Genomic DNA, 22,630 nt, shown 5'->3' with positions numbered 1-22,630 from the left:
TCTGAGCATGACTGTGACACAGCTCTAATAGACAACCAGTGTCCATCTAACCAGACCTTTATGGAGCTAAAATTAAAGCAAACTAGATCAATCCAGACCTCTGCTCCCAGACAAAACCACTATTTCTGTCAGTGATACAAAACCCTGGGTGAAGTCCTCACCTCTCTCAAGGGCCATAAAATGATGTTATCGAGGGCTTTCTGAGCCCACGCGAATAATGTGGATCCACCATCCAGGCCACTAAGCATTACTTTGACTATCTGGCCACCAAGCAGTGCTCCCTGATTTTAAAATCAAACTGCTCAGCCAAATGTTTCCATGTCTGCAGAAAAATTAATATCTCCCCTCAGGAAAAGAGTTATAATTCACAGTTCAGTCCTGACAACAGCATGAGCTAATTAACCAACCTTGGAAACAAAATAGAGCCGTTTTTATTTTATTTTAAACCTGTTTAATAAATATGAAATGCCTAGCTGCTGAGGCAGTAACCACCAGTAGGAAATTATTATGAACATAAATTAGAGCAGTTTGTCTAACCCACAGGTAAGCAAGTTTTCAGATTGATTTGTTTTTCAAACAGAAGTCAAAGTCGTCGAGGCAAAAATGACAAACTGAAATGCTGCAGCATTGATACAGAGCCAGAAAAGGAAAGTTTTGGGGAATTCAGGGAATGGACCACAAGGCTGGAATCAAGTCATAGATCCCAAGGTTGACAGAGCCTTTAGGGTAGGAGAAGGAAGGGCAAACTCTAAGTCAGAAAATGCAAAAACTGACTCAACATTGATTCCGTGTGCCCTCACGTGAGCAAGGCAAGCTCTTCTGAGCAAGACCTGCTTCACAGTTTGCCAGGACCAGTGCACAGTGAAAATGCAGGGCCCCTTGTTTGTAAATGTTGAAGAATTTAGTAAAGCTTGCACCACAGCTTGAACCAACACAGGGTCCTTCTGAGCACGAGAGCCTGGGCAAGTGCACAGGTGTATCTGTCTCCAGGTTTAATTCTTTAACCAGTAAAACAGAAAAGAACAAAACGACAGGTGCCTTGCCTCCTCCGTGGGGAGATTGGGATGACAGATTGAGATATTTGTAAAAATTCTTTGTAAAACTGAAAGCTCTTTATCCAGAGCAGAGGCCATGCAAAGTCTGGAAACACAAGTAGAGGGTCTCCTGGACATCTCTTGCCCATTTAAAGGAATTTAGTAAAGATAGCCAGATACTTCACCTATATTTATGGCTTGATAAATCACAAAATTGAGATGGAGCTCATTCTTAAAAGTTTTTAGTGAATTAAAAGAAACGAGTTCACTAAATGCAGTGTGGTTTCCTGGATTGGATCCTGGAACAGAAAAAGATCAGTGAAAGATTGATGGAAACCCCTCAAAGCTCTGGAGTTTAGTTAATAATGACATACCACTGTTAATTCTGCAGTGTGGACAAATGCACCACAGTTAGGGAGGGTGTTACCATCATGGGAAGCTGGTGAAGATTGTTCGGGAACTCTCTATACTATCTTTGCAACTTTTCTGTAAATATAAAAATTATTCCAAAATAAAAGATGTCTTTAAAAAGTAAAACTAGAATGGCTGGGTGGCTTAGTCAGTTAAGCGACAGGCTCTTGATTTTGGCTCAGGTCATGATCTCAGGGTTGTGAGATGGAGCCCCAGATCAGGCTGTGGTCTGGGAGAGGAGGCTGCTTAAGAATCTCTCTCTCTGGGCACCTGGGTTGCTCAGTGGTTGAGCATCTGCCTTTGGCTCAGGTCGTGATCCCGGGATCCTGGGATCGAGTCCCGCATCGGGCTCCCCAAAGGGAGCCCGCTTTTCCCACTGCCTATGTCTGCTCTCTCTCTGTGTGTCTCTCATGAATAAACAAATAAATTTAATTTAATTTAAAAAAGATTCTCCTTCTCCCTCCGCCTCTCCACACCCTCTAAAAAAATAAAAATTAAAAAATGAAACTAGTCTTTTACTTAAACAAAAAAAAAAAAAAAAAAGAGGGGGCACCTGACTGGCTCAGTCAGTGGAGCTGGAGCATGTGACTCTTGATCTTGGAGTCGTGAACTCCAGCCCCATGGTGGGGGTCAAGTTTACTTTAAAAAAAAAGAAAAAGAAGAAAAAAAAAAAGAAAAGAAACTGGTCCTGTTTGACTGGGAGGAAATTACGATTCTTACTTACCTAGAGGCAAAAAACAAGATTAGCTTCTCTATTAAAATATGAAACCTGTCCTAAGTGATCTAGACAGTTATTTTAAATGGTATCTGGCTAAATATGTACATACATAAATACATAATAAGGAAAAGGGGCAGATGAGAAAACAGACTGGATAAATGGAAATGACTTGAAATTTTGCTGCATGTGCCCAGTATTCCACATATTCCTAATTTACTCAAAGGTCCTACTTTGATTCTAAAATCTTCTTCCTTTATCAGACATCCGTCCATATTCTATCCTTATTAACATTTTTTTCTGATTGTAAGATTAATTCATGCTTGTTATAGAAAACATTTAAAAATACAAACCCCTCAAAAAAATTATCTATAATCCTATCACTGAGAAACAAACACGGTCAACATTTTGACTCATTTTTATCTTGTGTGTGCATGCACATGTGAACATAAAATATACTTTAGAACAATGAAAACCATTATACAGATCACCATTTCCAAGATTATGTTCCATAAAACATCGGAATCCATGAACAAAAAATTGGGGAACATAGTATACCATATTCTCCCTCTTAAAGATTCACTCTGCTAAGTAGCATAGTAAAAGCCAAGAGAAGTCCTACATAAGTTTTTAAACTCAGATTTCTCAATATATGAGTTCTATTATTAGCCAACAGAATACTCGTTGTGAAACTCTAGTATAAATAGCCCTATTCCACATTTTTTCACTCAAGAAGATGTTATGAGCATTTTCTCATATTACTAAAAATTAATTGCACATATCATTTTAATGGCTACAAATATTATATCATGTGAGTGTTCCATTATTTATTATACCAGCGCTTGGCAAAAAGCCAGATAGCAAGTATTTTCAAAAAGCACCAGATAGCAAGTATTTGAGGCTTTGCAGGCCCTTCAACTTCTGTCCAATGACTCAGGTCAGCTGCTAAGGCACTTAGTAGCCATAGACACTGTGTCAGTGAATGGGTGTGGATGTGTTCCAGTAAAACTTTCATATAATTATTACATGTCATGAAATATTCTTCTTCCTTTGAATTTTTTTCAAAAATTTAAAAATGTAAAAAACCATTCTTTGGGGCGTCTGGGTGGCTCAGTCGGTTAAGCGTCTGACTCTTGATGTCAGCTCAGGTCGTGATCTCAGGGTCCTGGGAGAGAGTCCCAGGTTGAGCCCCCAACCTGGTGTGGGTTGAGCCCACAGGGGGCTCCATGCTCAGCGAGGAATCCCCTCTGCCCCTCCCTCTACTCGTGTTCTCTCTCTCTCTCTCTCAAATAAATAAATAAAATCTTAAAAAAAAAAAAACATTCTTAGCTTATAGACTGCATCAAGTGGTGGGCCCATGGGCCATAGTTTGCCAACCCATGTTTTTATCCCAATTTAAAATATATATATTAGGCATTTGCAGAAAATCTTTGTCAAATTTCTGATCATCTCCCTTGCATGGATTTCTAACAAATTCCTAGTCCTGACCAACTAGGCCAGGGAATATGAATGTCAGGCTCTGAATGCACACTGCTAAATTGCTCTATAGAAAGACGTATAGTGCTCCACGGCAGTGTCCAAGAGCGTCTGTCTCCCTGTACCCATGCCAGTTTTGACTGCTATTACTTTTTACCTTTTGATAAGTTGATGGATGAAATGCATTTCTCTGATTACTAGAGAAGTTGGACAATTTTGTATGTTCACTGACCATTTCCATTACTGTGTGTGCCCTTTCCTGTTTCTTACTGAAATATTGTTCAATTTTTAAAGTCACATGGGTTCTTTACATAGTGGGCTTACCCTTCTTGGCAGATATTTTCCTCGTTTGTTGATCTTTTAATTTTATTTTTCTATTTCCGATCATAGAGATGATTTTAAATTTTATAAATTGATTGCAGATTACAGATTGCCGTAAATTTATAAATCTATCAGCATATCCATTTCGGTGTCTCCCTTTGCTTTATGCATGGAAAGTCATTTCCTACTCAGAGATCATTTGAAGAGTCAACCATATTTTCTCCTGGATTATACTGCATATCTTACATTTAACCCTTCATATCATGTGGAATTGATTTAGTGTATGGTATGAGGCAAAGTCCTAAACTGTTTTCTATCCAAATTGTTCTTTTTTAATTCAATTTTTCTGTCATCATTTATTACATAATCCATTCTTTCCTCCACTGATTTGTGAATATTCTTTTCTCTTTTGTAAACACTGGTTTCTAAAAAAGGGCAAAAAAATAAAAAGCCAAAAGAATTAAAAATAAGCAAATAAATAAGGACAAAAATGGGATCTAATATGAGGGTAGAGATGGGGGGGCATTTGAAAGCCATCCCATTTATCTGTCCTTTCTTATACTAGTTCAACACTGTTTCAGCTCCTGTCATTTTAGTACACATTTGCCCATCTGTTGGTGCTACAATGCATGACCAAGGACCATTCTACGCTATTACTCCAAGGTCTCTCAGAAGGTATTAAAGGCCATCTTGGGAGTATTTATGTTAGGAAAGAAAGACCCAGCATATGAGTGAATAATCTACACAGAAACCACGCCCAGATCATCTACATGGAGTTTACTAAGAGAAAACAAATGTGAACCAAAATAATCATCAGGGTGAAAAGAATGGTGGGCACCCACTGACTTGGGAAAAATTGTCTCCCCATTTACTTTAGGCCTATAGATAAGTCAATTCTTGATTCTTCCAGTTAAATCTGCTAAAAAAATGTGTCCAGAACTCCATAGATCATGACTTTAGCCTTGTCCCCAAATACATTAGCAGAATTTGAACAGAAAATGTGCTCGGCGTGAACAGCATCTCTGTCTTCCTTCCCTGGTCACCTTTCTTGGGTGGCTTGTAAACACAGAAATGCTCAAAAGTGTGCCAGCAGGAAGAAGAAACACAGCAGCCAAACCTCCCACCAATCGTGTAGACCTGGATTGGCCAAATCTAGCCCGCAGCCCACTTGTGTACATAAAGTTTTATCGATGCAGAGCCGTGCTATTTCTTTCTCTCGTCTATGGAGTGGCTGAGTTAAACAGCTGCAACAGAGACTGTCAGGCCTGCAACATTGGAAATATTTACTTATCTGACCCTTTATAGAAAGAATTTGCTGATTGCCTCAAGGATGTCTGCTTCCTGGCTCTCTGCCAGCACAGTCTGCACACACACACACACACACACACACACACCTGCAAATACACCCTACTGACTGTAAAGACAGACTCCTATTTCTCTTCTGCTTTCACCTGAATGATTCCTGTCTACTTTTAATTAGAATCGAATCTGAACCTCAGCCATTCACACAGAAGACCGGAGGCTAATGCAATAGCAACTTTTAATGTCCCTCCACTGGCTGCAATCAGCTCCTCAATTCCATCTGATTGTCAAGGCCTGAGAAATGCTTAAGCTGGGACTGACAAAATCAAGGTAAAACAGCTAAGCAAAGGGCAAGGTTGTGCTATTTCTGCCATATGGAGAAGCCGAGACTAGGGTGAAAATAGCAATGTGGAAATGTCCACGTTTCAGGAACCCTAAAATAGATGCATTATTTTTAAGCACATTTCTTCTGCTGGTCTGAAACCTCTTCAGCTAAGAGCCGAGACATCTACAGGCCTTTGCTCTCCCTGAGGTAATTGCTGGCTCTAGTTCCTGAGCCATAAACTGAGTGACACTTTGTGCCAATAATCTTGTGTTTCCACAGCAGCAAATGAGAACAGCAACAGACCAAATGATAACGATGTTTTCGGTCTTACACTGTGTTTCAGACGTCAGAGTTTCGAGGCATGTAAATTGTTTTCCAAATCATTCCCTAAGAGCTCAGCCACAATGTTTGGTGAACAAAATTATAGAAACACTTCGGTTCTTCTGCTTTACCAGAACATAAAGTATTCAGATATAGCAGACGAGGAAACTTTGCAAATAAATAATTTTGAAGGTCAGAATTCTTTTGGTCATAATCATTTTGGAAAGATTTTTTTTCCAAAATATATTACTTCACTTTACATTAAATACAAAACACCAGACTTTTCAGTAACCAGGGGCCATCGTTTTGAGCATTTAAGGCTCTGCCGAGAACAATCCCTGCCCTCAAGGAATCTAAAGTCCAGGTGTCAGCAAACATCTTCTGTAAAGAGCTAGATAGCAAATATTTTAGCCTTTGCGGGCCACATATAGTCTTTGATGCATGTTCTCTGTACAGAAATAAAACTCTAGCTGGGGAAGTTAGGCTTCTTGGAGGATCTGAGTTGAGTCCTCAAAGGATGAGTCATATACTCTGTTTTCAAAAGCAAATATACGTCCAGAATATATAGAGAACTCTTACAACTGAACAACAAAAAGGCAACCCAACTTGGAAAAAATAGGTTAAGGACTTAAACAGACATTTCTCCTACCAAGATATACAAGCAGCCACCAAGCACCTGAAAAGATGCACAACATCATCAGTCATTAGGGAAATGCAAATCAAAACCACAGTGAGATACCGCTTCTCACCCACTAGGACGACTATAGTCAAAAAAATGAAAAAGATGGACGCCTGGGTGGTTCAGTGGTTGAGCGTCTGCCTTCTGCTCAGAGCGTGATCCCAGGGTCTTGGGATCGAGTAGTCCCGCATCAGGATTCCTGCATGGAGCCTGCTTCTCCCTCTGCCTGTGTCTCTGACTCTCTCTGCATGTGTCTCTCATGAATAAATAAATAAAATCTTTTTTAAAAAATGAGAAAGAACAAGTATTGGAGAGAATGTGGAGAAATTGTGACCCTTATGCATTGCTGATAGGAATGTAAAATGGTTTGGCTGCTGCAGGAAACAGTGGCACCTCCTCAAAAGAATTAAACATAGAAGTACCATGTGACCGAGCACCTCCATCAGTATGTATGTATCCAAAAGAATTGAAAGAGGCGCCTCAAGCAGACACTTGCATGTACATGTTCATGGAAACATGCTTCACAATAGCCAAAAGGTGGAAACAGCCCAATGGCCCATCAACAAATACATGGACAAACAAATGTGTAGTCTGTCCATACAATGGAGTGTTATGCAGCCATAACAAGGAATGAAGGCCTGACACCTGCTGCATCGTGGGTGGACCTCGAAAACATGATGCTGAGTGAAAGAAGCCAAACACATTTTGTATGATTCAATTTATTAAAAAATACCTAGAATAGGTAAATCCATACAGACAAAAAGTAGACTGGTGTTTCCCAAGGGTGGGGAATGGATGGGGAGGGACTGCTTAATGCGAACAGGCTTTCCTTCTGGGCTGATAGAAACATTTTGGAACTAGATACAAGTAGTGGTCGCATAATACTGTGGATGTACTAAATGCCACTAAATTGTTCACTTTAAAATGATTTTTATGTTATGTGAATTTCACTTTGATTAAAAAAAAACAAGAAAAAAATAGTAAATATGCAGGGTGGGTCATAAAATCAGGACTCATAGATGCTGGTCTGTTATATTGTGATATATCAATAAGCCATGATATACATATTTGCCTATGTTTCCACTTTTTGGCCACCTTGTATATGTATTGCTTTTTTACTGTTAAAGCAATAGATGTTTGTTGTAAAATTCAAAGCATATACAAAGATGTCATAATGATAGATAAAATGTACTAAGCCCTGGCCATTTGCTAAGTCTGAGCTGAAATGAACCAAGATATACGTGTCTGAGTCCTCACAAGAAAAAACCCTGGGAGCTAGACACTGAGTCTGTGACCGATTTAAAAGGTGAAGAAACAAAAGCTGGAAGAGATTAAGAAACAAGCCTAACGATAGAAAGCTAGTAAACAGCAATGCCAGAATTGGGAGCCGACGGTCCGGCCTCAGAGCCTGGCTCTGAAACACTGCCTGCCATTGCCTTGAAAGAAACAATAGTGTCTTCCCTGACTCACTCTCTAGAGGAAATTACTCTTAACTAAACATTTTCAGATCATCTTTATAAACAAAACAAGGATCCTACTGTACTCAATATTCCAAAACTCAGTTTTTAAATCAAATAGATCATGAACATACTTTCATGTCTCTGCACTTATTTCAGCCTTATGAATGCTGAGTGAGCTGCCATTGCACAAACAGATCATCATTTAATAAGCCAGTCCCTGAGTGTTGAGCACTTCCGTGGTTTCCTTTTTTTTTTTTTATTATTGCAGTGTTGTGATAAGACTCCTAATATCTTTGCTCACTTGCTTGATTTTGTTGTCAAGAAACATTTCTAGAAGCAGAATTTCTTGGGCAAAAGATACGCCTATTAGTCACTGTGATGAATGTTGCTGAATTGTCCACCCCCAAATGTGTATGAATTTAGATCTCCACCACGAGTGTGTGAGGGCCCCTTTCCTCCTACCATCACAATCCTGGGCATTGCCAATCTTTTTGGTCTTTACCAAACAATAAGCCAAAATTTATATCTTGTTATTTTAGTTTGCATTCTTTCATTATTAACAAAGTTGAGCATACATTCACGTATGCATTAGCCATGTGAACTGCTTTTAATAATTGATTGTTGAGGGCAGCCTGGGTGGCTCAGCGGTTTAGCACTGCCTTCAGCCCGGAGACCCGGGATCGAGTCCCACATCGGGCTCCCTGCATGGAGCCTGCTTCTCCCTCTGCCTGTGTCTCTGCCTCTCTCTCTCTCTCTCTCTCTCTCTCTCTCTGTGTGTGTGTGTGTGTGTGTGTATGTCTCATGAATACATAAATAAAATCTTTAAAAAAAATAATTGGTTGTTGAGGCGCCTGCATAGCTCAGTTGGTTAAGTGTCCAACTCTTAGTTTTGGCTTAGGTCGTTATCTCATGGATCCTGGGATCAAGCCCGTGTCCAGCTCTGTGCTCAGCGGGGAGTCTGCTTAAAGATTCTCTCCCTCTGTCCCTCCCTCTTCTCGCCCGTGCTCTCTCTCTCTCTCTAAAATAGATAAATCCTTTTTTAAAAATTGATTGTTTATGTCCATCTTTTGCCCATTTTTCTATTGGGCTGTTTGGTTTATTGATTTGTAAGACTGTTACATGACAGCCAATACCCCCCCATATTTTTTTCTGTCATGTATGTTGTATATTTTTCCATGGGTTAGTATCTGTCTTTTAACTTATGGTATTTTTGGCCACCTGTAAGGTTTTTTAGTGTTTTTAGTGAAGTCAAATCTTTCAGTATTTTAATGTTTCTGACTTCACTGCCATGCTTTAAGGGAGACTTCATGTCAAGATTAAGAACATATTTTCCTGTTGAGATACTGTGATTTATAATAAGAAATATATATTTGGCCTTCCTCTGGATTTCTGGCACAGAGCTCCCAACACCCTAGGAATTTCCTGAGTGGTGAGAGCAACAAAGTTGTTCTTTTTTTATGTTAATAAGATGACTTTTAGAAAGCACCTACACATGGGGGCTGATTGCCAGGGGGACCAACTATGTGATGGGTTGGAAATGTCGGTCCCAGTCCCTGACCTCCAGGTTGGGGAAATGGGCAAGGAGCTGGAGATTGTGTTCCATCACCAATGGCCAATGATTTCATCAATTGTGACTATGTAAGAAAGCCTCCATAAAAAAAAAAAAAGAAAGAAAAAGAAAAGAAAGCCTCCATAAAAACCCAAAAGGGGGGATCCCTGGGTGGCGCAGCGGTTTAGCACCTGCCTTTGGCCCAGGGCGCGATCCTGGAGACCCGGGATCAAATCCCACGTCGGGCTCCCGGTGCATGGAGCCTGCTTCTCCCTCTGCCTATGTCTCTGCCTCTCTCTCTCTCTCTCTCTGTGTGTATGACTATCATAAAAAAAAAAAACCAAAAGGGTGAGGTTCAGAGAGCTTCTGGTTGGCGAGTACATGAAGTGCGGGGCAGACTGGGACACCTGGAGGGAGCATGGAAGCTCCACATGTCTTCCCCATACCTTGCCCTCAGCATCTCTGCCATCTGGCTAGTCGTGAGTTAGATCCTTTGATAAAAAACTGGTGATCTAGTAAATGAAATGTTTCTCTGAGTGGTAAGCCACTCTAGCAAGTGAATGAAGTCTGAGGTGGGGGCCCCTGGAACATGCAATCTCTAGCTGGTCAATCAGAGCACAGGTGACCACCTGGACTTGCAACTGGCATCTGAGGTAGGGTGCAGTCTGGTGGCACTGAGCCCTAAATGTGTGTGACCTGGTGCTGTCTCTGGGTAGATAGTGTCAGAATTGAGCTGAATTATAGAACACTAGCTGGTGTCCAAGAATTGTTTGGTGGCATGGGAAAAATCACACACATGCACACACACTGGAATTGGGTATTAGAACTCTTTACCTGTTTTTCTAGGAAAGTTTAAAGTCTTAATCCACCTGGAATTGATGTTTGTTATGGTGAGAATGAGGGCTTTCACTTTAGAAATGAGGGGGACAGCAGGATTTTGGTGTTTTGTTTGATTGATTGGTTAGTTGGTTGATTGGGGTTTTGAAATTTGGTTTTGTTTTTGAAGGAGTGAGGTTTTTTGCTTTTATTCTACCTTTTTCAATTATCTTTGTGCATATGTTGCCATAGAGAATAATTTAACCACAGATTCACAACAGAATTAATTCAAGAGCCTGCTTGAATTATGCTCAGAGCCTGGTATTGGGCCCCCTTTCCTTTCCATGGACATCTCTTATGATTCCAGACTTGGCCCAATGGGGACTTGAACTAAGGTATACAGGTGTAGATGTGAATAAAATCCAAGTTCAAGTCAAAGAAAAGGAAGGGAAGACACTTGAGTGGTGACACCATGATGGCCTGGGCATTGATAACACTTATTGGCAATCCAGGTCAATGCCCACTTGATGAGGTCTCATAGAACTGGCTTTGGGGCCACAAGTTGTCTTGCCCACCTTCATAGCTGTTCTTGGGTTATTGTGCGTGTATTGAGGATGAAATGCTGGCTGACAAGTTCAGCCTTGTTTGTGGTGATTCTTCATTCACAAGTTTAACAAGGAGCTGAAGAAAGAGCAATAGAGTAAGAGTGATGGATACTCAGAGACCACAGGGAACACCTGACTCCCCAGAGCTTCCGATCCCTTGGGCCCCTGGCTGGAATCCCCATGCAGGACTACGAAGGTCAACAAGGAGGAAGTGAAGCAGCTGTCAGTCCTTGGGCACATGTGGCCCAGCTGGCAGACGGTTGGTGTGTCTCTCCTTTATTCCTTCAGCTTATGCCTCCTCCTATGAGATTCAGCTCCAGCCCACCTTCTACCCATCATTTTTTTAAAAGATTTTATTTATCCATTCATGAGAGACACAGAGAGAGACAGAGGCAGAGCACAGGCAGAGGGAGAAGCAGGTTTCATGCAGGGAGCCCAACACAGGACCTGATCCTGGGTCTCCAGGATCACACCCTGGGCCAAAGATAGCACTAAACCACTGAGCCACCCAGGGATCCCTCTACCCATCATTCTTAATCCCATTGCTCTGCCTTATTTTCACTGAAGCACTTTACGAAATTATTGAACTTACGTTTATAGGATTACATTTTTCTATGGGTTGAACTGTACCCTCCCCAACAAAAGATATGTTGAAATCTTAACCTCAGATACCTGTGAGTGGTACTGGAGTACAGTGAGCCCTTAATGCAATACAACTGGTGTCCTCATAAGGAGAGGGAAATTTGGACCTAGACACAAAGACAGAGACAGAGGTCAGCCACATGAAGACAGAGGAAGAGATTGGATCATGCTGCCAACTAGGTGACGGGCACTGAAGGGGGCACTTGACGGGATGAGCACTGGGTGTTATGCTATATATTGGCAAATTGAACTCCAATTAAAAAATATACCAAAAAAAAAAGACCAATGAACACCTGAGGCTGAAAAACTAGGAAGAGGCAAGGAAGGATTCTTCCCTGGAGCCTCTCAGAGGGACCATGGGCTTTCCAACACATGGATTTAGGACATCTAGCCTTTAGAACTGTGAGAAATTGGATTTTTGTTGTTGAGAGCCATCCAATTGGTGGTACTTTATTACAGCAGCTACAAGAATCTAATAGACATGTTTACAATCTATCTTCCACCCAGGCCCTGGCCACACACACCACAAACATGAAATCGAGGGCAAGGAGTGGTTCTGTAACTCCAACACTTAGAACACTGCCTAATGCATAGTTGGCACTCAATAAATATTTATTGGAAAGACAGTAACATGCCTTGGCTCTATACCTGAGAAAATACTAGTGCTGCCTCCTATGTCCCTTCCTCTTGTCCTCACTTCATGACTCTTTCCCAGTTTATGTCAAGACCCTTGCCAGAAAGCTTCCCACAGCTTCCTCTAACTGCCTCCATATATCTTTGAACCATGCTGTCCAATTCAGTGGTAACTGTCTACATATAGCTGTTGAGCATTTGAAATATGCCTAGAGCACCAGAGGTTCTTGCCACTGGGTGCTATACTACATGTTAGCAAATTGAATTTAAATTTAAATAAAATAAAATAAAATAAAATACCAAAAAAATAAACGCTCAATTCAGTTGCTAGGAAACTTTTGAGTACACTTGTAATATCTTTCATAGATGAATCTGTTTTCAACTCTAATTTTTATAAAATCTAAACATGAACTATGTCAAATAAAACTTTAATATCCAAATTAATTTGTGCCTTGAGTATAAAATGCACACTAGATTTTGAGGGTTTTGTATGAAAAAGAAGTGAGTTCTCATTCATAATTTTATAGCACTTACATTTTAAAATGACAATATCTTGAATATATTGGGTTAAATAAAATAGATTATTAAAATTAATTCCACTTGTTTATCTTTACTTTTTTAATTTATTTTAATTCCAGTATAGTTAACATCCAGTATTATATTAGCTTCAGATATACAATATAGTGATTCAGCATTTCCATACATCACCCGATGCTCATCACAAGTAACCTCCTTAATCCCCATCACCTATTTCACCCATCCCCCCCACTCCCCTCCCCTTTGATAGCCTTCGGTCCTCTAGAGTTCAGAGTCTGTTTCTTATTTTGCCTCTCTCTTCTTTTTTTCCTTTGCTCATTTGTTTTATTTCCTAAATTCCACATGAGTGAAATCATATGGTATTTGTCTTTCTCTGATTTATTTCACTCAGCATTATACTGTCTAGCTCCATCCATCTCACTGCAAATGGCAAGATTTCATCCTTTTTATGGCTGAATAATATTCCATTTTATATATATATACCACATTTTCTTTATTCATTCATCAGTCAGTGGACATTTGGGCTGTTTCCATAACTCAAGTATTGTAAATAATACTACTATAAACATCAGGGTGAATGTATCTCTTTGAATTAGTGTTTTTGCATTCTGGGGACAAATATCCAGTAGTGCGATTTCTGGATCATAGGGTAGTTCTATTTTTAACTTTTGAGGAACCTCCATACTGTTTTCCACAGTGGCTGCATTAGTTTGCATTCCCATGCAAACGTGCACAAGGGTTACTTTTTCTCCACATCTTCAGCAACACTTGTTGTCTCTTGTGTTGTTGATTTTAGGTATGACAGGTGTGAGGTGATATCTCATTGTGGTTTTGATTTCCATTTTCCTGATGATGAGTAATGATGAGCATCTTTTCATGTGTCTGTTGGCCATCTGGATGTCATCTTTGGAAGAAAGTCTGATCATGTCTTCTGCCCATTTTTAATTGGATTATTTGTTTTTTGGGTGTTGAGTTGTGTAAATTCTTTATATTTTGGATACTAACCCTTTACTGAATATGTCATTTGCCAGTATCTTCTCCCATTCCATAGATTGCCTCTTGGTTTTGTTGATTGTTTCCTTCGCCTTGCAGAAGCTTTTGCTTTTAATGTACTCTCAACAGTTTGCTTTTATTTCCCTTATCTCAGGAGACATGTCCCTCTGAAGGTGGACAGCAGCCGTGGAACCCTGGCTGCCCCCTCCCCCATCCACACCTTCACAACAGTAGCTGCCCGAGCTGAGGCAGCAACAGTCGCTGGGCAAGGAGGAGTGGGGAAGGCCAGGTGGGCACCAGGCACCAGGGTCAGAGTGGCTGAGAACTGGTCCCTGTGCAAATGCACTGGTCACATACCATGAAACAGGCCCTGCCTTGACCTTGCAGCAGACGTGATGGGTGCCCTGCCCTGCCCACCTCAGATCTCTTTTGGAGGTTCTGTACATCCTTCACCTGGCTTCTTTTGGCTTTGCTTCTGACAACTGATACTACAACTTTCCTCAGAGCACTGTCCTCAGCCTCTGTAACCATGTCACCCTCCTGTACTGAGAGCTAAGGTGTCTGGAAGTTCACTTCCTTCCTAAGAGTATGGCAATATGGAAGACCTAGCTCCCTCCCTTTAAGACCTAGAGACCTGGAGGCCTGGAGGCAGTACAGTCTCTGAGGCTCATTCATCCTCTAGAGCTCCCAAGGATTAGGCTGAGGCTGAGATTTCCTTGTCTTGCACCCTCCCATCTTCCCTCTTCTCCAGAGCACTTTCCTCCTCTGGGGAGCACCTTCCCACTTTCTTGGGAAATCCCCTGCTCTCAAATTCTCATGTCAGGGTCTGCTTCTGGGGAAACTGAATTCAAACAAATCTTCCTTTTACTGCTTTTAGATCAGAATATCATGTATTGAGGAGTGCCGTGTCCCAGGCACGGGCTAGGCACTTCGTTCTGTGAAGCAGCCCCTGTATCTTCCTTGATGTGGAGCAGAGCAACCAAGCATGATTCGCATGAAAGGAAAAGCACAAATGTAAAAGAGCAGTCATCATTTGCAGAGCAGAATGCTTAAATTAAGGGGGTGGTGTGACACATCTTCAATTAGCAAGGCTCTTGAGACGTAGAATTGCCCAGTCATCAGTGCACTGTTATTCAGGCAGTCAGATGGTGCTCCCTAGGATTTAAAGAAGCTGAAGACTTCATTTGCTGCCTTTAAGCCAAAATATTCTTAAGATACACATAAAGCCTCACTTAGACATGACCATATGTGACACTAAGGAGCAGAATCACTTATTTTGCTCTAATGGAGTAAGTGAAAGAAACTCCACTGGAGAAAAATATACTAAGTGCAAAGGCGTAGCGCATGCTTTCTTTCTCTTAAAAGCCACATTTTATTCAGATGAATAATACCAGTTATCCTAGAGAGAACAGAAGAAGGGAAAAAAATCCTCTCTTTTAAGTAGGCAATTGGATCATCAAAGAATTTCTTTGATTCCTATGAGTCTGCTTGAATTATAGAATTATGTCTTAACACTCTTCACTCCTGTCATCATCCAGAAAGTCAGTCTTCTCTTTTAAAATGAAAGCCTGACTTTTCCCTTTTCAACACCAAAAGTTAGCAGCTGTACTCACATGCAAATGAAAATGCTGAACAAAACTTTTTTTAATTAGTCATAGGTATATTTTACCTAAATGATGACAACTTATGAAAGTTGCATTATGTTCATTTAATAAGTCTATATTTTAGAAAACTTGGAATGTGTAATCCCATAGAAACAGTACAATACAGGATCAAGACAGTCAGAAACCCAGGCACCTGGATGGCTCAGTGCTTGAGCATCTACCTTCGGCTCAGACTGTGATCCCGGGGTCCTGGGATCGAGTCCCACATCAGGCCCCCCGCAGGGAGCCTGCTTCTCCCTCTGCCTGTGCCTCTGCCTCTCTCTCTGTGTCTCTCATGAATAAATCAATAAAATCTTTTTAAAAAAAGATAGTCAGAAACCCTATTTAATCCATTGGGTAGCTAAATATAATATAAATATGTAATTATAATTCTAATTCCCATGTTTTCCTATGGGAAATTTGTCCAGAATGTCCGCATGATACGCCCAATACTGTCTTCTTGGCAGGAGCCTGAAACAGAAGGTTTATAAGGGGTGCAGCAGACAGTACAAGGCAAAGAGTATTAATCATTTATATTGGCATAGCTATTATGTGGGTATTTTTAATTTAATTTCTTGAATACATATTAAATTTTCACGATACGAAATTCTAAGTTACAAAAGGGCATACAGCAAAAAAATCTCTTCTCATCTTGTCCCTTTCTACCCATTTCCCCTCCCATGATATTAGTTTCTGTGTATCATCTAAAGGTTTTCTCTGCACACCCAAGCAAATGCAAATCCATTTTTTCCTTCCCTTTTTATATCCATATTGTACACACTGGAGTGCCCCTTACTTTTTTGCATTTAATGATAATGGTCTATTTTTTTAAGTGGGCTCCATGCCCAGTGTGGAGCCCAACATGGGGTTTGAACTCACAACCCTGAGATCAAGACCTAAGTTGAAATCAAGAGTCAGATGCTTAACCTACTGAGCCACCCAGGCATCCCAATAATGGTCTATTTTAATTAGAGGCTATTAATAAGGCCTCTAATTAAACCTTGAATTTAATTCACTGACATAACAGGAGACTCCTAGGGATGTCCACTGGACAAGTAATATCCAAATCACCAAAAGCAGATGACTGAGTTCAGCTTAGACCTAGAATCTGAAATATATACACACTAAAATGTGTGATCTGAAGATATGAGGAAAAGAGCATTGGCTCTGAAGCCAAACAGATTTGGGCTGGATTCAAATCCTGTCTCCGTGTGTGTCCCTTGGGCAGTAGAGATAATGGTGTCTACCTCCATTTCCCTGGGAAGAGTACAGATGAATTGTATGTTCATATTAGGAAACAACCTCAGGAACTGCTTTGTCAGCTCAAGACACCCACACACCAGCATCTTACAGTTCACTCCCTGGAAGCCCTGGCAACCCCTCCCACCAACCTCACCTCTGGCAAAGTCAGAAGCTTCTTTGCTGCCCCTCTCTTGTCCATTTGTCACACTTCCTTACCATCCTCCACAACCCATTAACTTAAAAGATAGCCCATGAGTAAGAGTTTCATGGGTAGAATTTTTCCAGCACATTCATTCATGGGGTAACAGGGACAAAAAAGTAAATAAACAAATTAAAGTACATATTGTGATAAAACTTAAGAAGCAGGGATGCCAGGATGGCTCAGTCAGTGGAGCATGCGACTCTTGATCTTGGGATTATGAATTCAAGCCCCACATTGGATGTAGAGATTACTTTTAAAACATTTTTTAATGTTTTAAACTAAGAAACAGATGAAGAAGAGATAAAGGGAGAGTACACTTTGGGTATGGTAGCTAGAGAACACCTCTCTGAGGGAATGGCATTTCAGCATCACCCAAAGGATGACCAGTTAATATCATACTAAGAATTATAAATGTTGAACAAGATACAGAAAACAACCATTTGAAAGCACCTCAGAGCACAGGGTGAGCAAACCAAGCAGGGCTAGAAGCTTTGAGAAAAGAGGAATACAAGAAATATGCTCCACATTCACCCTAGATTTTCTCTGAGAGCAGTTCACACTCATGGCCCAAGCAGACAGCATCGTGTTACTGAGCTAAGGATATGAAAGGCACGGTTTGGAGCTGCCAACATGGCTGGAGCTTGAAGGAAAAAGTCCCAGAGAGACTTTGAGCCCCAAAACCTGCATCAAATTTCCCCTCAAGTGACCTGCTGCCTCCTAAACTGTCTATGCACATGATGAGACCCCAGGGCTAACAAGTTAGGCAGAGGTCACAGCAGCCACATGGTGCTAAGAAGACCATGGTAGCTCCAACTCGACCAAGGTACAAGGGCCTTGATAAACATCCTAGGCTTGGTGTTTACCCTAGGCTTGGTAAACACTTCTGGGCCAGGCACCAAGACATAGAAATATGCTCTAGGATTAAGAGAACACTGAAATAGATCATCCTTCACAAAACCTAAAAGGCAAGGCTCAAGGAGACCAAGGTGAGCCACTGGGGCTTTATTTGACTGCCAAAAGAAAAATTAACCCTCCTTGGAAGAGGATAATATCATTCAGAGCCTCTACAAATCCTGCCTACAATATCTAGTGTCCACTAAAAACTTAGAGGCCATGCTAGAAATTAGAAGCAGGAATAATTGACCAAAAACCAAAAGAAATAAAATAAGCAATTCAAACAGAATGGCAGGTGATTTGTGATATTAAAATCTTAAAATAGGGGATGCCTGGGTGGTCCAGTGGTTGAGCGTCTGCCTTTGGCTCCGGTTGTGATCCCAAAGTCCTGGGATCGAGTCCCACATCAGGCTCCCCACGGGAGCCTGCTTCTCCCTCTGCCTGTGTCTCTGCCTCTCTCTGTGTGTCTCTCATGAGTAAATAAATAAAATCTTTTTAAAAAATAAAATAAAATCTTAAAATAGTTAACATTAACAGAAGCTTAAAATAATTAATATAAGAAAAGATAAAATTTTCATAAGATACCTGGAAGCCATAATGAAAAGTCAACAAATTCTAGAACTCACTCTGAAAAGAAAATATCTATATTTAAGAATTCAATAAAATGGGGGGAGAGGGCCACCTGGCTGATTCAGTTGGTGGAGCATGCAACTCTTGAAGCCCAACTTCTACAATCATTGCCCACACTTCCTTACCTAAAGGCTCTCTCCGGCATTGTAGTTGCCTTGGCCACCTGTTGTCAGGCTAGAAGCTCCACTGAATGACTGCCTCCTGGGAGCAGCTCTCAATAAATGACTGATGGGAGTTGGTATATAAAAATATCCCAGTTCTGGGGCGCCTGGGTAGCTCAGTCGGTTAAGGTGGCTCACTCTTGGTTTTGTCTCAGGTCATGATCTTGAGATCATGAGATCAAGCCCCATGTCGGGCTCCACACTCACTTCAGTGTCTGCTTGTCCTTCTTCTACTCCTCCCCCCACCAGCTTGCGTGAGCTGTCTAAATAAACAAACAAACAAATAAATAAATAAATAAATAAAATCTTTTTTAAAAAGTACCCCAGTTCCCTTGCCCTTTAGCTGAGATAACTCAGATACGGTCTTACACTGGCTCCCAAAATTTCACCAGTTGCCATCAGTGGCAAATTCTTGTGATTCCTTTATTGCCTGCCTTTCCATTCCTGTCTCACTTGCACACTCCTTACCAGAGTCTCCCTGACCTCCCAAATAGACTACTTGCATTTAAACTCTTGTCAATAAATAAATAAATAAATAAATAAATAAATAAATAAACTTTTGTCTCCAGAGTCTTCTAAGGGAATCTGAGCTAAGACGACACCTTTCCGTTACAGGAAGATGAGGGAGGATGTTGTAAAGATGAAAGGAGTGAGTGTCTATAAAGTGTTTAGACATCCCCAGACATATAATGAGCACTATATGCGTTTGCTATCATCAGTGCTATTATTAGTATTTACCACTACATCTCCATTTTTAATGGTTGGCAACCTCGCTATTAACAATTGTTGCAAAATGCCTCGTACCTTCTTTCACTGAAGAATAGTTTATTCACCAAGCATTTGGACGTGGTCTATCGTTTCCTCTGCTCCCTGTGGGCTATAGCAGGCCTTTATTCACGGCAATAGTTCTTAGACTTTTCATCGCGTGTATCTGAATTACATTTTTTGTTGTTGTTGCAGTCATTCTCCAAAACCTTCACGCTCTTCTCTCTCACCCAGATATGAGGCATGCATTATTAATTAAATGACAACATTATTACAGCCAGTAATTGAATTACTCCATAGCTCCTGCCCGCAGTAATTAACATCTATCAAAATAAAGGAGGAGGAGTTGTGTTGCCCTTATTACAAATGATTTGCTTTCATGGGTTTTTGATCAAATTAAATAGAATCAAAGTAACAAGTGATTGAATTAAGTGAAAGTCATCATATTTGTATTGCCCTTCTTGGTTCCCAGACATGACTGAATATTGAGAGTCTACGTCAAGATCTACACATTTTTCCATAACAAACTTCCCAGTGCAGACCCAGGAATGTGACTCTGTCTTTAAACTGATGTACGCTACTCTCATCAGACTGCTCACAAGCTGTTTTGCACACACACACACACACACACACAAAACCTACTCAAAAGAAAGTCAAGAACAACCAATTAAATGTAAAAATGATCCTGCAGCCACTCTACCAATTATCGGCATAATCAAGGAGCACTTTGTGTGCAAAAATGCTCATAAAATCAGAATGGCCTCAGGGTAGGTCAATAGCTATCAATTTTGATCAGTGTAGAGCGAAACAATAATGCAAGGAAGTGCTGAGCCGACCGAAAACTGAATGAAATAAGTTCATAAGTTATGAACAGGCAAACGGGTCGTCTCTCATAAACAGACACACAACGCACACACACAAAAGTCAGTAAGAAGACAGACCACAAAATAAAAGAGCTTTCCAGCATACCATATTCCCCCCAGTGTTCAAAGCACCATAAACCACAAAAATGTAATGAAATCTGTATTTGTGGGACGCCTGGATGGCTCAGCAGTTGAGTGTCTGCCTTGGGCCCAGGGCATGATCCCAGGATCCCGGGATCGAGTCCCACATCGGGCTCCCTGCATGGAGCCTGCTTCTCCCTCTGCCTAGGCCTCTGCGTCTCTCATTAATAAATAAATAAAATATTTTTAAAAATCTGTATTCGTAACAATATTCATGATGGCTGTGGACTTCAACAGAAGCAGATTACTTTCCTTCTTTGCCTAAACAAACCCTGCCTTACCAGGAATCTCCCTGTCTTTAGACATCGGTGCCTCATTCCACTCCCCTGCACAAATATGCAGCTGCAGCCATCACTCACAGGCCAGCTAAAAGCAGCTTAAATGAATTTGTTTTAGTCTAGATTGCCTGCGACAGTCCCATTTACTGCTGTTGTGCTAGCTAAATTAGTAATGGTGCCCCCTTCCCTCTCAAAAGTGTCCTGGTTTGGAAGATAAATTCTTTGGTCCTACGGTGTCCACATTGAAGGATTTCGACATAATTTTCCTCCTATTCTGATTTGACATAGTAAGGAATCCTGAGTCCCAGTTAGCATTCCTGAACATCTCCAACTTTCCTTTGGATTGCCTCTCAGATGCTAGGGCAAGGCAGGCTTTCTGAAGGGAGGAGGGGAAAGGAAAGGGAGTAGGAGGTGAGAGAAGACCAGAAGGAGAGAAGGGGGTGAGGGAGAAGGGAGGGAGCTGTAATCATGGACTCACCCAGAATGCAAAGCCATGACTCTCTATTTGTAAACACTTGGTCCTCGTACAAATTTAAGATATTTATACAAGTTTCTTGACAGGATATTTCCTCACTTAATACGTAAACAGCAGTCTACTAGATAGAAGAAGGCATGGATGCATATAATGACTTTATTCTGAACTAAAGACAAAGCATCATGACGGAGCTGAGGTTCTTGGATATTAAAACTTTCCTAAATAATAAAAGGAAATTGTCTTTAAAGAACAGTGAGTTTCATACATACAGACAGCTCTTTAATTTCATGATAGGTAATAGAAAAATCAAACTATAGAAATATCAGTGATGAAAAAAAAAAAAAAAGAAATATCAGTGATGGAACAGTCGGATCAGGTGAGTGGAAGAACATTCTAGAAATCAGTCATCTCACTCATCTTCAATATAATGGTATTCTCTCTGGCTTTACCTGCCTCAAAAGGATCTTCTAAGCAATTATCCATGGAGACAAGAAAGCCCTGAAAGAGGCCGGCTTAAGGAAGAATATCTATGCCTAGTGATATACCAGAAAAAAAAAAAAAACACATACATACATACATGCAAAACCTAAATTGCCACCTCTCCTGAGTGCTATGAACATTAATCTTCTGGACCAGCTGATTTTTCAAGTTACTTTCCAGCCATACAAAATTTCTAATTGGCTAGAATTTTGAAATCCTCTGTAAGCAACATGCTACTCCAATGTTACAGCGTTAAGTACATCCGGGGAAACTGTGACCTTGCTCAGACACCAACTTGTAAGTAGCCCAATGAGCAAACAGAAGAAAAATAAACTCACCAGCTCAAAGAACCAAACAATTTATTTCTCAAAAACAAATTCTAGCTATTCAAAAAATATGTGTTCATTGGGGAAAACACAAAGATAGCAAATAAGAAAACCAGCTCACCCGATTCCAACATGGTTAACACTTGGGCTCGTGTCTTGCGTACAACTGGATGAATTGTGATGACCGTATACCCACGTAACCCCCGCCCGGAACAAGAGCTACTTCCATCTCCCCTGGAAGGATTCCTGCGGCTCCTTCCAGTCAATCTCCCCCCTCCTTAGGCAACCACTGTTCTGATGTCCCCGTAGATTAGTTTTGCTTGTTCTTGAACCTCGTAAAAATGGAATCACACAACCAAACGTCCTTGAGATTCCTTCACGTTGTTGCACGTGTAAACAATTAACTCATTTTGGTTTGGGTTTTTTTTTTTTTTTTAGATTTTATTTATTTATTCATGAGACACACAGAGAGAGGCAGGGACACAGGCAGAGGGAGAAGCAGGCTCCCTGCGGGAGGCCGATACAGGACTCGATCTCGGGACCCCAGGACCACGCCCTGAGCCAAAGGCAGGTGCTCAACCGCTGAGCCCCCCAGGCGGCCCCAGTGAACTCATTTTGATTGCTTAGCCATGTTCTGCCATATGCATGAGCAGTTTTCCAGCCCGTGGCTTACTCGCCGACTTTCCTCGGAAAAGTTTGTGCAGGAAACGA

General features: G+C 40.9%; 1 long non-coding RNA gene across 1 annotated transcript in view; it reads right to left on the bottom strand.

The window, feature by feature from the left end:
- Positions 1–22,413, bottom strand: part of LOC119868363 — a 32,644-nt gene extending 10,231 nt beyond the window's left edge. The window contains exon 1 of the long non-coding RNA XR_005386139.1: positions 22,041–22,413. This is a non-coding gene — a long non-coding RNA (uncharacterized LOC119868363). The remainder of the gene's footprint in view (positions 1–22,040) is intronic.
- Between the last annotated feature and the right edge of the window lie 217 nt (positions 22,414–22,630).

Source organism: Canis lupus, chromosome X, assembly GCF_011100685.1.
Source record: "Canis lupus familiaris isolate Mischka breed German Shepherd chromosome X, alternate assembly UU_Cfam_GSD_1.0, whole genome shotgun sequence".
NCBI classification, from domain to species: Eukaryota; Metazoa; Chordata; class Mammalia; order Carnivora; family Canidae; genus Canis; species Canis lupus.
The sequence above is the reverse complement of the archived record's forward strand: the minus strand, read 5'-3'. Positions and strand labels throughout refer to the sequence as shown.